General features: G+C 38.8%; 1 long non-coding RNA gene across 2 annotated transcripts in view; it reads left to right on the forward strand.

The window, feature by feature from the left end:
* Positions 1-11487, forward strand: part of LOC139033972 (uncharacterized) — a 623512-nt gene extending 612025 nt beyond the window's left edge. For both annotated transcript variants that reach the window (XR_011486448.1, XR_011486447.1), the window contains 2 exons: positions 6564-6765; positions 11423-11487. This is a non-coding gene — a long non-coding RNA (uncharacterized lncRNA). The remainder of the gene's footprint in view (positions 1-6563; positions 6766-11422) is intronic.
* The last annotated feature ends 214 nt before the right edge of the window (positions 11488-11701 follow it).

The following is an 11701-nucleotide window of genomic DNA, read 5'->3' on the forward strand; positions in this document are numbered from 1 at the left end:
GGAGTATGATTGATGTTATTGCAAGAACTACAAGGTAATAACTTTCACCAGGGTTACCAGTTTTTCTGGGAGAGTAGAACAGAACAACCTGGAGAAGCACTGCACAAAGACTGCTATTATATAGTTATAGAAGCTCCAGGGAAACATGGAAATATAAAATTAGTGCTGGAAAAACATCATCAGGAGTGCTAGGAGTCATGCACACAAAGGTGAACTACTGTGACTTCGACTTTGTATAGAAGAGGGCCTGCTCTGAGACAAACAAGCATATAAATCTTAGTGATATTATCCAGAAGTCACCTGACCTGGGCTCTTGGCACCATTCACCACTGGTAAAGATTGCTACTGAGCTAGTACAACTCTAAGACCAACATGGTCAAAAGAAGATTTGACATGTTTTTCCTAGTATGAAAATAGTAGTCATTTATGACTATTATGTTTCTACACATAAGAAAGAGCAGATACTCCAAAACAGAGTCCTTATAAATTTCTCACCCATGGATAACTAGCATCCTTTTGCCTCAAGGCAATACTAGATTCCCTTTCTATGACTTTAGGACATGCCAGTGTTAGGCAAGAATTCACTTGGCATAATCTTTTATTGGGAAATTTACCAGTAATCTTACTAAGAACACCAATTTCCTTTCAAAAGTGTTAGAAAGAGTTGAGATAAAGCTATTCTAGACTATAGCTTAATTCCCACAATGAGGTATTGGGATGATTTAATGCAGCCCTAAAGGGAATAATTAAGAAACATATGGATAACCATGCTAATAATTTAGATGAGAAGTTTTGTCACTTCCATCATTTACATATAGAGAGATTTTCTAGGAATTATGTTTAATAATTCAGACTTATACATGGGAAGAAAGGGGAGTCCTTTTAACTCAATAACTAGACTATCCATACTAGGACATAATAATAAATTATAGTTATATACAAGTATTATATGTATAATTTAAGATAAATGACTTTAAGTATCAACTTGATAATAATGCAGAGCTTATTATAGTTATGATTCACATAACCTCTTAGAGATGTCAGTCATGATTTATTATTCAATCTATCCTTTGATTTACATACCATGATTTAAAATTTTAAGATTAATATATATTAACTGGAAATGACACTATATATTTATCTATAAATAGATGCACAGTTATATATATATCATTTACATATACTATGAAGTGAAGTGAAGTCGCTCAGTAGTGTCTGACTCTTTGTGACCCCATGGACTGTAGCCTACCAGGCTCCTCCCTCCATGGGATTCTCCAGGCAAGAATACTGGAGTGGGTTGCCATTTCCTTCTCCAAGGGATCTTCCTGACTCAGGGATCGAACCCAGGTCTCCTGCACTGCAGGCAGACGCTTTAACCTCTGAGCCACCAGGGAAGCCCTGTATATATGAAAACAAAATCAAAAGTTCAAAAGCAATTAAAACATTTTGGTATGTCGAACATGGCTACTAAATGGGTAAGTTGGGAAACATGCAAAAATACTACAATTTACTAGAAGGAAGAGAAACTTACATTAAAGACAAATGGAAAAAAATAGTGCCTTTTGGAGGAAAGCAAAAGTATGGAAATTCACTAGCAAACTAAAGGCCATAAATTTACAAAGCAGTAATTAAAATTTTTGAAAGGGGAAAGGATGATATTCCTGCTCCTATATAAAGGTAGAGCTTCCCAGGTGGCACTAGTGGTACAGAATCTGCGTACCAATGTAGGAGACCCTGGTTCGATGCTTTGGTAGGGGAAGATCCCCTGGAGAAGGAAATGGCAACCCACTCCAGTATTCTTGCCTGGGAAACCCCATGGTCAGAGGAGCCTGATAGGCTACAGTCCATGGGGTTGCAAAGAGTCAGACATGACTGAACACACATATAAATGTAGGTTGAAGATTACTAGAGAGGTCTATGATTTCAGAGTTAATTAGATAAAAAGTCTAATGCAGTTTTTCTTGAATAAGTCACCAGAGAAATCTGAAATAGCATATACAAATTAAGTTAAATTAATTCTACTTAAATAGTAGTAAATAACAGAATTACCTAGGGATCTAAAAAAATGTAATTATTGAAGTCTACCGTTATAGATGCTGATTTAGTGGGTCTGTTATAGAATCCAGGTTTATACTTTTTACAGAATTCCTGGTTATCATAATGGAAGGGTTCCAACCAGAAAATTTCAGACACATTAGAAGCATCAGAAAGTGTTGTTCTGGATTCACCACAAGATCATATAATTGGAGAAACCCCAAATCAAATGGTAAATCATTGGCATTCTTCTTATCTCCTAGGGGGATAACTCATGAAATAATGAAGGTAGTCTGAGTCCAGTAGTATTGTTTACAACAAATATTTTTCATTTTAATGTAGCTCAATTTACATTTTGTAACATGTAAGAGTTATGTCTGTGTTAAGAAATATCACAGATGTACTTCACTAAAAGCTATGTAGAACCAATTTAGCTGTGTGTATAGAGGGGATGATAACACAATTATACACTAATTTTTAGCATGAAAGAAAATGTTTTAGATTAAATCACAATAGTGGTAAGAAAGTAAAACAACAAAATTTTTAGAATTTTATCTCCTTGATGTTTTTTTAAAAAAAATAGAATATATATTAAACCCTGTATGTATCCTAGATAATTAAATTTCCTAACAAAGCTTGATGTGCATCTTATGACCAAAATTAATGCACTATTTGATCAGTTGTGAACTACTAAAATTATTTCAACTATAGATTGTAGTAATGGCTATTTTAAAAAGCAGCTGTATTGTGATATAATCCACAAACCATAAAATGTACTAATTTAAACTGTACAATTCAATAGCTTTAAATATATACACAGAGTTTTAAAACATTCATCATATCTAACTTTAGAACTTTCTCATTACCCCCAAAAGAAACTCTGTGCACATTAGCAAATATTCCCCGTTCTACCCCCCAGTCCTCTCAGCTTGAGGCAAACAGTACTCTACTCAGTATCTCTATAGAATTATCCATTCATTCTACTTTATATAAATGGAATCATACACTATTGATATTTTGTGACTCACTTCTTTCATATAGCAAATTGTTTTCAAGGTTGAGCCACATTGTAACATATATCAGCTCTTTATTTGTATTGCCAAATAATCAGCTATATCATATTTTAGGTGTCTTTCACATTTTGGATATTATGAATAATAATAATACTGTAAATATTTGCATGCAAGGTTTTGTATGTACATATTTTCATATACCAAAGAGTTAAATTGCTAGATTATACAGCTACACCATTGTACAGACAGTGAGTAATGCGTGCTCAGTCACGTCAGGCACTTTGTGATCTCATGGACTATAGCCTGCCAGGCTCCTCTGTCCATGGAATTTTCCAGTCAAGAATATTGGAATGGGTTGTCATTACTTCATCCAGGGGCTTTTCCCAACCTAAGAATCAAACCTACATCTCATGCAAATTCTTTACCACTGAGCCACTGGGGAAAGCACCATTTTACAGTCCCACTAACAATTAGTGTGTATTCCAATTTCTTCACATTCCAACTAATATTTATTAGTGTCTATTTTATTACAGCCATCCTGCATGCATGCTAAGTCACTTCAGTCATGTCTAACTCTTTGTGACCCTATGGACTGTAGCCCGCCAGGCTCCTCTGTCCATGGGATTCTCCAGGCAAGAATGCTGGAGTGGGTTGCTATGCCCTCCTCCAGGGGATCTTCCCAACTCAGGGATCAAACCCATGTCTCCTGTGGCTCCTGCATTGCAGGCAGATTCTTTACTGCTGAGCCACCAGGGAAGCCCTACCACCATACTAGTGAATGTGAATTGATATCTCATTGTGGTTTTGATTTGCATTTCTATAATAATTAGTGATATTCAGTATCTTTTCATGCTCTTATCAGCCATTTATTTGTCTTTGGAGAAATGTTTGTCAGATAATTTGCCCTTTAAAAAGTAGGCCATTTATCATTTCATTATTGAGTTCTAAGCATTTTGTATATATTCTCGGTAGAAATCCTTATTGAGATATATTATTTGAAAATATTTTTTTCCTATTCTGTGACTTGTGTTTTCATGTTCTTGATAATATTATTTATGCAGACATGTTTTTCACTTCTTATAGTCTAATTTATTTGTTTGTGGCCTGTCCTTTTTGTGTCATATCTTATAAATTATTGAAGTGAAGTGAAGTGAAAGTCGCTGAGTTGTGTCCGACTCTTTGCGATCCCATGACCTATATAGTCCATGGAATTCTCTAGGCCAGAATACTGAAGTGGGTAGCCTATCCCTTCTCCAGTGGATCTTTCCAACCCAGGAATCAAACTGGGGTCTCCTGCATTGCAGGCGGATTCTTTACCAACTGAGCTATGAGGGAAGCTCATAGCTTCCTATTGCCTAACCCCAAATCGTTACGATTTACTCCCATATTTTCTTTTATGAGTTTTATTGTTTTAGCATTCATGTCTAATTCTAAAATCCACTTTGAGTTAATTTTTTTGCAGTGTGAGGAAAGCATCTGAGGCTGAGAATTCAGGGTGGTGTTACCGTCTTTGCAGGTCACTCTGTTTTGTCTATCAGAAATATTGCTGCACTCTCCTCTGAAGCTCCAAAGCTCCCTCTCTGTTCAGGCTGATCTACCCACTGGTGAGGGGACTCCCCCAGGTTTAAGAACTCTTTCAATGTTCCCTCCTTGTGGCAAATGTCCCATCCCCATTCTGCTCTTTTTCTTTTGTCCTACCCAGTGACATAGAGGTTTTCTTGCTATTTTGGAAGTCTGAGGTCATATGCCAACAATCAGTAAGATGTTCTGTGCAAACTCTCCCACTTTTTGATGTATTTGTGGGAGGCGGTGAGCTCCACCACCTACTCTTCCTCCATCTTCTTGACCCTCTCTCAAAAAGACTCAGTCTTGAGGACTTCCTGGTGGTCCAGTGGTTCAGATTCTGCACTACCAATGCAGGGGGTATAGGTTCAATCTCTGGTATGGGAACTAAGATCCCACATGCCATGCCAAAAGTGTGGCCAAAAAGACTCAGAGTCTGAATATGCTAGGCAACTGTGAATCTCCAAGAGGATGATATGGAATGCATCCTGTCTCAATTTTGTATGTTCAATTAACCGTTGTTTTCATTTTTATGGCTTGTGTTTCATTTTTTTTTTTTTTTTCACTGAACATTTCTCAAGGCTTATGTTACTGAAAATACCCTTTGGGAAACACTAATTTCATGTATTTCCTTTTAAGCAAGAAATTTACCTGGCTCTTGCAATACCTGATTTGACAGTTTAATCTGGGAACTATTGCATTTTCAAAGATTACATGATTGCCTAATTCTATATATCCAGAGTATATATGAACATCTGGGGAAGCTCAGGATGTTATAAAATACTAACTGCCAAACAGGGTTTATGGAGAAACTTAAAAGCCCCAACTTGGATTTCCAAATGTCAGATATAAGGAAACACCGTGATAATGAGCCCCAGACCCTGTTGTTGAATAAAGGGACCTATAGAAATTTTCAGCTAATGTACAGGCCAAGTCATTCTGAAGACTAACATATTACAGAAGAGTTTACCTCTATATGGACACCACAGTTGTACCCTTCCCTAAACTTATTTTAAGAATCCAAGAGACAACATAGGTTTAAATCCTTACTCTGCCCTTTCCAGATGTTGTGACCATTGGACAATGCTTTATCTTTCTTACTTGAACCTCAATTTCCTCATCTATAAAATGGGGATAAAATAGTTATTAGGATTTCTTAGATGTTCAAAGATAGTCTAGGAAATTTCAAATACTTGGCATATAGCATAGGTACCACATGTTATCCCAGCATTTCAGCCCCTTTAAATGTAGTTAATGATATTTTATACCAAACATTTTTCTTGGCAATATACATGGAACAAATTCTTAGCAACTAATAAGGTTTAGAATTTATCAGGGATTAATAAGTGTTCATTTAATTGAAGGGAAAAATACAAATGGAAATAAATTATTGTTTAATATCAATAGTATGCCAGAACTTCTATGTAAATTATTTTTCTGGAGTTAAGTCATCACAACATTTTTGGCATCACTATTATCCCTATTTAATAAATGATAAAAGTTTCAGAAAATTGACTTGCTAGTACTTGTTACTCAGCTACTAGGAAATAAATCCAAGATATAAGTCTATCTCATTCAGTATCTTAACATTCCTTCTCATATTCCAGACTGCTATTTAACAAATTTGGAGACTTTCCCTAAACCCAGATTATACTTTTTTTGGATAGGGTATTATTTGTATTATGCTGTTATTAAAAATGCAAAACTCTAATAGCATGTTGCACATATTGCTGTGGAATTCTTGGATATTCTTCATAAACAATCAATACAATATTTCTAAATATGTTAATACTATGGCAAATAAGATTTCTAAAAATAGGATGGGAAAGCGTAAATACATGGAATCTTGTGGATATACTAAGTGAATGATACTTTAACACAAATTTAGAATATGAAATACTGCAGTAAATGGAAAAATATGAAAACACACACCCTGGGTTTGCATTTTTCTAGGTAAAAAAGTATTTGAAAACTTTCAGTTGGGAAAAAGATTAAGATGATGCAGTAAATGGCATGGGGCTCACCTCTCCCAACAAACACATCAAAATACATCTAAATATGTAACAATTCTCACTGAAAACTAACTGGAAATTGGCAGAAGGACTCCTGTGTATGCAAGAAAATAAGAAAGATACACATGTACTCAGGGAGCGAGGTAAGAAAAGTGATGAGGATGGGATGTATGTCCCTGGGAGGGAACTCAGAAAAAGGGAGAATATGTGGGTGGATACCTGTCCTGGGAAGTGAGTGGTTACAGCCATGGATCTGATGCCCCAGTGCTGGGCTCCAAGATGGGAGGGACCGGCCGCCCCACTCTCGCTGGTAACAGGAGGATGCCAGGAGGCCTGGTAACAGGAGGATGCCAGGAGGCCTGGTAACAGGAGGATGCCAGGAGGCCTGCACTTGGCTCCAGATGAGGGCACACACATCAGATTGCCCCTGAGGAAAGGAGGGGAAAGGTCTACACTAGCAGCCACCAGGTTTTCCTTGACCACTTAGGTGTGTGCCTCAGACTGATCTGAGCAATCATCACAGCCTTGCTCATGCCTTATTATAGTGTGTCACTGGATCAGCTGTGACCATGAGTTGAGAGAAGTTTCAGCCTAGGAAGAAGAGGTAACCTGGTCACAGAGCTGAGCCTGGCTGGGACGACAATTGCCATCATTGGCACTCACTCAGGCAGTGCGTTAGAAGTAGCCCCAGTCCCTGATAGCTAATGCTCCATCACAGCTCACCTCCCAACACATGCCAAGCGTCCACACAGGCCTCATCATTTCTACAATATGGCAACACAGTAGGGTGGCAGAGCCTGGAGGTCGAGATGGGCTATGAGGGACAAAGGGGACTTGTACCCATGACTGCTTCTCAGTGGAAATAATAATAGTAGCACCTACCTATCAGGAGTGCATGTGTACTCAGTCGCTCCAGTAACATCCAACTCTTTGTGAGCCCATGGACCGTAGCCTGCCAGGGTCCCCTGTCCATGGCATTCTCCAGGCAAGAATAGGGGAGTGGGTTGCCATGCCCTCCTCCAGGGGACCTTCCCAACGGGGGGAATCGAACTCACATCTCTTATGTCTCCTGCACTGGCAGGTGGGTTCCTTACCACTAGTACCACCTGGGAAACCCCACTTCTGAGTGGAGCAAGGGAAAAAAAACCTTCTGGTGTCTGCATAGGCAGCACATAAGAGGCAGCTTGGACCTCTGTTGCTGACATAGGCTGAGAGCCCACACAGGCCCCACTTGTTCAGTACTCCATGCACTGGGGCAAGCCTCCTAGTTCAGGGAAGGAGGAAAACACACTTAAAGGGAACAGAGCCTGCTTGTCCCTGACTCTCAGGGTTTCTGGTCCAGCAACTTAAGATCAGGCCCCACCCCTCATAGGGTTGTGACAGCCACTGGGAAGGGCAGTCCATCTTCTCACAAGGCTCTAGTTCCAGCACCCTTCATCTCTACCCTACCTGCTACCAAGGTAATAGCTGCCAGCACACCATGGGGAAAGACATGGTTTGCACTCCCATCAAATCCAGCTCACCCACCAAAGGCCTGAGACACACACAGTCTGTATAGGGACACTCCTTCATAAGAATACCTCTTCAAGACCACAGTAGGTAACAGTTCACCTAAACTTGTAGGGGCAGAGAAAGTTAAGCAACACAATAGGACAATAAATACTTTCAATTGAAAGAGCAAGAGAAAACTACTGAAAAAAATAACAAAACAGAAATAAATGATTGACCAGATAAATAATTCAGAGCATTGGTATTTTAAGAATGTTAAGTGTATCAGGGAAAAGATTATATGAACACAGTGAGAATTTTTACAAGGAATTGAAAAAGATTCAATCAGAAATGAGCAGTAGCTGAAAATTAAAACAAAACTCATGTTAGAAGTTATGAATAGCATACTAAGTTACACAGAAGAATACAAAAGTGATGTGGAAGATAGAATTATGGAAATCACACATTCAGAACAGCAAAAAGAAAAGCACATTTAAAAATGAAAGTAGTATAAGATCTCTGGAGTAACAGTAAGCATACAAACATTTGCATTGTAGGGGGCCTAGAAGGAGAAGAGAGAGAATGGGGGATTAAAACAAGTATTTGAATAAATTATGGCTGAAAATTTCCCAAATCTGAAGAAGAAAACATGTATCTATCCACAAGAAGTACATGGAGTCCCAAACAAGATGAACCCAAATATACCCACACTAAGACTTACATACTGTAATTAAAATGGCAAAAGTTAAAGATAGATTCTGAAGGCAGTAAGAGTCATATACAAGGGAATCATAAGGCTGTCAGCTGGCTTCTCTGCAGTAACTTTGCAGGCCAGGAGGGAGCAGAATGACATATCCAAAGTCCCAAAGGGAAAAGGATAGTCTAATACCACGATTACCATTTAGAATAGGAGAGGTAAAGAATTTCTCAGACAAGCAAAAGCTGAAAGAATCCATCAATACTAAACTGATTCTTAAGGAAATGTTAAATACGGTATTCTCTAAGTGTAAAAGAAGTAAGAAGCTACATTGCTGTTCAGTTGCTAAGTTGTACCCAACTCTTTGTGACCCCAGGGACTGCAGCACACCAGGCTTCACTATCTCCTGAAGTTTGCTCAGATTCATGTCCACTGAGTTGATGATGCCATCCAACCATCTCATCCTTTGTCACCCCCTTTTCCTTTTGCCTTAAACAACTTCAGCTATGCAGATTATACACTCAAATGGAAGAAAATGAAAAGGAACTAAAGAGCCTTTTGATGAGGGTGAAAGAGAAGGGTGAAAGCTGGCTTAAAACTCAACATTCAAAAACTAAGATCATGGCATCTGGTCTTATCACTTCATGGCAAATAGAAGGGGAAAGAGTGGAAGCAGTGACAGATTTTCTTTTTTAGGACTACAAAATCACTACAGATGGTAACTGCAGCCTTGAAATTAAAAGATGCTTGCTCCTTGGAAGGAAAGCTATGACAAACCTAGACAGCATTTTAAAAAGCAGAGACATCACTTTGCTGACAAAGGTCCATATAGTCAAAGCTATGGTTTTTCCAGTAGTCATGTATGGATGTGAGAGTTGGACCATAAAGAAGGCTGAGCACCGAAAAATTGATGCTTTTGAGCTGTGGTGCTGGAGAAGACTCTTGAGAGTCCCTTGGACTGCAAGGAGATCCAACCAGTCAGTCCTGAAAGAGGTCGACCCTAAATATTCATTGGAAATACTGATGCTGAAGCTGAAACTCCAATACTTTGGCCACCTGATGCAAAGAGCCAACTCATTGAAAAAGACCCTGGTGCTGGGAAAGACTGAGGCAGGAGAAGGGGATGACAGAGGATGAGATGATTAGATAGCATCACCAACTCAATGGACATGAATTTGAGCAAACTCTAGAAGATTGTAGGTGACAGAGGAGGCTGGCATGCTACAGTCCATGGGGTTGCAAAGAGTTGGACATGACTTAGCGATGGAACAACAAAGGTATTAACTTTCTGAATGAAAGGCCTATATGGTGAAAATTTTAAAACGATGAAGGATACTGAAGATGATGCAAAAAGTAAAAGATATTCTGTGGTCTTGGATTATAAGAATTAATATTTTTTTTTAAGAAACCATACTACTGAAAGCAATCTACAGATTTAACTCAATATCTATCAAAAATACCCATGACATTTTTCACAGGAGTTAAACAAATTAGCCTAAAATTCATATGTAACCACAAAAGACCCCAAATCTCCCAAGTAATCTTCAGAAAAGAAGAACAAAACTGGAGGTATCACCCCCCACCCTAGATTTCAGACTATATATACTACAAAACTATGGTAATCAAAACAACATGATACTGGTTGGTGAACACATGGAAATTTGGGGAGAATGGCATACCAGAAAAGAGCATGGAAGCTTCATGTCCCATCCCACTTACTTTTCTTTCTGCATCTCTTCCATCTGACTGTCTCTGAGTTATCCTTGGGCAATAAACATGTAATCTACTTTGGGAGGTGAGAGAAGATGGTGGAGTAGAACTTGGGTTCACTTCCTCTCATGAAAGCACCAAAATCACAACTAACTGCTCAACCATTGACAAAAAAGACTAGAACCTACCAAAAAAGACACCCTACAATCAAGGACAAAGAAGCCCCAGTAAGATGATAGGAAGGGCACATTCATGATACAGTCAAATTTGTCGACCTATGAACTGGAAAATAATTATATTGCAGAGGTTTTCCCAGAATAGTGAAAGTTCTGAGCCCCACATCAGGCTCCCCAGTCTGGGGTTTGGCATCAAGAGAAGCCACCAGAACATATGGTTTTGAAGGCTAGCAGGGCTTGATCACAAATACACCACAGTACTGGGGACACAGAAACTCAACTTGTGGAGTGCTCACACAAGGTCTTGCATGCACCAGGACCCAGGTGAAAAAGCAATAAACTCATAAGGAGCCTGGGCCAGACCTATCTAATAATCTTGGTGAGTCTCCTGAGAAGGGGGGCGGCATTACTGGTGAGCACTCATTGACATGAGCTCTCCTGGAGTGGCCATTTTGACAGCAAGTCCTGGCCCCAGCCAACAGCCTATAAGCTCCAGTGTAGGGACACCTCAGGCCAATCAACCAACAGGGTGGAAATATAGCCTCACCCATCAACACATAGGCTTTCAACAGAGACAAACCAGTTCTCCACAACAATGCCCAAATGCGTGTCACACAATCAATGCTTCAAAATAAATTGGGCTGTGAAGTTTTGCCTCATCTGCCATATTCACCTGACCTCTTGCCAACTGACTACCACTTCTTCAAGCATCTTGACAACTTTTTGCAGGGAAAATGCTTCCACAACCAGCAGGAGGCAGAAAATGCTTTCCAAGAGTTTGTTGAATCCCAAAGCATGGATTTTTATGCTACAGGAATAAACAAACTTATTTCTTGTTGGCAAAAATGTGTTGATTGTAATGGTTCCTATTTTGATTAATAAAGATATGTTTGAGCCTAGTTATAATGATTTAAAATTTACAGTCTGAAATTGCAATTACATGTTGCACCTAGAATAAAGACTTTCTAACAATATTCTCAAGAAATGACAGTCATTCCAGTTATTTCA

Source organism: Odocoileus virginianus, unplaced genomic scaffold (genome assembly GCF_023699985.2).
Source record: "Odocoileus virginianus isolate 20LAN1187 ecotype Illinois unplaced genomic scaffold, Ovbor_1.2 Unplaced_Contig_12, whole genome shotgun sequence".
NCBI lineage: Eukaryota > Metazoa > Chordata > Mammalia > Artiodactyla > Cervidae > Odocoileus > Odocoileus virginianus.